This window comes from Montipora foliosa, unplaced genomic scaffold (assembly GCF_036669935.1).
Source record: "Montipora foliosa isolate CH-2021 unplaced genomic scaffold, ASM3666993v2 scaffold_458, whole genome shotgun sequence".
NCBI classification, from domain to species: domain Eukaryota; kingdom Metazoa; phylum Cnidaria; class Anthozoa; order Scleractinia; family Acroporidae; genus Montipora; species Montipora foliosa.
The window spans coordinates 222,501-225,954 of record NW_027179765.1 but is presented as its reverse complement, the minus strand read 5'-3'; the positions used below and the strand labels follow the sequence as shown (position 1 = coordinate 225,954).

Here is a 3,454-nt window from a genome sequence, read left to right as displayed (position 1 = left end):
CAAGGCAATTGCGAGAAGACTAGAGACTGTATTACCCCAAATTATACATCATAATCAAAGCGTGTATGTTAAGGGAAGGACTGTGTTTGATACAGTGAGAGCGATTGAGGATATTTTGGAGTATGCTGAGACCCACAGGATTAACGGAAAAATTATTGCTATTGACTTTCAAAAGGCTTTTGATTCAGTAAGCAGGAACTTTATTTTTGAGGCCCTCTCTGTTTTTTAAACAGTGGGTATATACATTCTATAATAATATTTCGAGTTGTGTTTTAAATAATGGTTTTTCTATCGGACCCTTTCAAGTGCAGAGAGGTGTGCGACAAGTGGACCCGCTCTCGGCATATTTGTTCATTATTTGTATGGAAATATTAGCAATCAATCTCCGTAGTGACAAAAGCATTCGAGGAATCGATGTTAATAATGAGGAAATCAAAATGGGACTCTGCGCTGATGACTTGACAGCTTTTTTGCGGGACGATTGCTCTCTAGTTAATTTTCTTAAGCTTGTAAAAGAATTCGGTCTGCTTTCAGGTCTCAAGATTAATTTTGAGAAATCGGAAATAATGTTTTTGGGTAACCAAGATCCTGCAGTAAGTGATGATTATGAATTGCATAATATCAAAGTCAAGCAAGCCTTGAAAATCTTAGGGGTATACTTCTCATATGATTATCGTCTTAAACAGAAGCTAAACTTTGATGAAATAATTGACTCCATCAAAACAAAATTAAAGATATGGAAGTGGAGAGACCTAACCGTTATAGGCAGAATTCAGATCGTTAAGACATTTATAGTTCCAATATTTATGTATCGTGCTGGTATGATAAGCCTTAACAAAGAGATTATATCTGAGGCAAATATATTAATTTTCGATTTTATTTGGAAGGGTAAAGATAAAGTTAAAGGTCTAACGCTTATCAATGACATTGAGGATGGCGGTCTTAAAGCTCCACACTTGGAATCTATGATTAAGACTCATAGAATACTATGCTGTAAGAAATTCGCGAGTAATGAGCCTAGCAGCTGGAAGACCATTCTATTGTATTATTTGAAATCGGTTGGAGGTAAATTCATTTTAAGCTGCAATTTTGATGTGAAGAAATTGCGAGTGAAGCTTCCGAGGTTCTACGAAGAATGTCTTAGCTGCTTTGCGCAATGTTCAGTTGCGAGTAGGATGGATAGTTACGATATTTCGCAAGTAACACTGTCCGAAGTTATTATTTGGAATAATAAGCATATTTGTGTTGATGGTAAGTCTGTTTATAATCTTAGACTTGTTGATAAAGGGATAATTTCATTAGGTGATTTAGCGCTCGGAAAAAATGGATTGGCACCCTGGTGTGATTTTTGAAAATTAGCTATATTACCTCTCGACGCCTTCCAATTAATTGCATTGTGCGATGCTTTGCCAACAAAGTATCGTCAGTCTTTACAGATATATCAGTATGTCAATCTAGAGCCTTTTGATTCAGAGAACCTTACTCAACTTTGTTTGAATGGTCAAAATGTAGCGCTTAGAAAAGTGGTTTCTAAGGCCGTGTACAAAGAACTTCGTTCTAGCGTTATTAAACAACCGACAGCTCAATCGAAATACGAAGCAGAATATGCTAATGTCGTTTTAGGTTGGAAGATCTATAGCCTTCCTTTCACTGTTGCAATGGATTCAAAGACTCGACAATTTCAGTGCAAAATATTAAATAGATATTTAGTAACGAATGTCTATCTGAAAAAGGTTGGTATAAAACTACCATCTGACTGTTCTTTTCGTGAAGATGCGGACGAATCTCTAGAGCACTTGTTTACTTCCTGCCCCTATGTTCTCTCGTTCTGGAAGGATCTCTCGGACTGGCTTAATGATCTTGGTGTTAAAGTAGATTTACTTACTAAGGCGGATATAATTTTTGGTAGTTGGGAGCGCAAAGACGATTTCTTGTTTTTTAATCACGTCCTGCTTATTGCTAAGCAGTATTATTGTAGAATCAACGCTCTCGTACCATCTCTCCGAGTATGTACTTCCAGAATTAAAGCTGTTTATGAGTTGGAGACTGCTATTTCAAAAAGTGGAGAGGGTTTGGCTTTTCATCTTTAAAAGTGGGGCAAGTATTGTAGACAAGGGTAATAACGTATTGTAGGAGTGTTCACAACCCTCGCGGCCTCGTCGAAACGTGTTAACTTAATATTCTCAGTTTGTTGTTATCAGCTTAGGTAGCCTTAATGTAGTTTGTGCGTGTGTGTGTTGTAGCTTAGTGTTGTCCTAATGTAGTCATTTGTTTTGTTGTTACTAAACGTAAACAATAAAAATAAATAAAATACAAAAAAAAAATCTTTTGCACATGGACACCTATTTTTCTTAACAACTAGAAAATGTAAACATTTCACAAAGATAGATAATTCTACTTTAGATTTTCGGCAGATGAAAGTTACCACGTCGAGCGTTTTGAGAAACATCCGAAATTACATAACTTTACATGAAAAAAAAAAAAATAGCCTCTTTGTTAGCACCTCGTTTCTTTTTATCAAAGTTTTTTGCACTATCTTGTACTGTCACTTCACCCTTAGTTTTCTCGTTTTTGCATAATTTAGTCTCTTAGTATAAAAACCTTGAGTTTTTTCATCTAAGGTTCCCTTTTTCCACTTGAAGCCGTGATACACGCAGTTGGCTGTTAAAGCAGTCTAAGTTCAGTTTAAGTCTTTTTGCCTCAAGCAGTTGTCCTTTGTCAAGTTTTGTAATAGTCGTAACAATGTAAGTGTCCTTTCAACACAGTCAATAAGTGCAATAAAATATGAAAATAATGGCTAAAGCTCATCAAGATTTCCTTTTAATAATATTAAGACCTCACAAATAATTATACCCAATTTACCAAGAGTCTTGCCAAAAGATTGACAAAAACCCATTTAACCCAATGATTGATTCCCAAACAGCCCCCATTGATGAGAAAAATCATCTAGTATTAGACAAAGTAAAATCTATTGGGTCTAACTCCAAGGAGTAAATGGCTTAACCCTTTGACTCCTGTGGGGTTCCCATTGACGAGTAAAATCGTCTGGCGTTAGACAGAGTAGAATCTATTGGGTCTAACTCCAAGGAGTAAATGGCTTAACCCTTTGACTCCTGTGGGGTTCCCCATTGACGAGTAAAATCGTCTGGTGTTAGACAGAGTAGAATCTATTGGGTCTAACTCCAAGGAGTAAATGGCTTAACCCTTTGACTCCTATGGGGTTCCCCATTGACGAGTAAAATCGTCTGGCGTTAGACAGAGTAGAATCTATTAGGTCTAACTCCAAGGAGTAAATGGCTTAACCCTTTGACTCCTGTGGGGTTCCCCATTGACGAGTAAAATCGTCTGGCGTTAGACAGAGTAGAATCTATTGGGTCTAACTCCAAGGAGTAAATGGCTTAACCCTTTGACTCCTGTGGGGTTCCCCATTGACGAGTAAAATCGCCTGGCGTTA

The 3,454-nt window shown here is 37.1% G+C and overlaps 1 pseudogene; it reads left to right on the top strand.

The window, feature by feature from the left end:
- The first annotated feature begins 362 nt into the window (after positions 1 to 362).
- LOC137989410 (uncharacterized) overlaps positions 363 to 3,454 on the top strand; it is an 8,261-nt pseudogene continuing 5,169 nt past the window's right edge.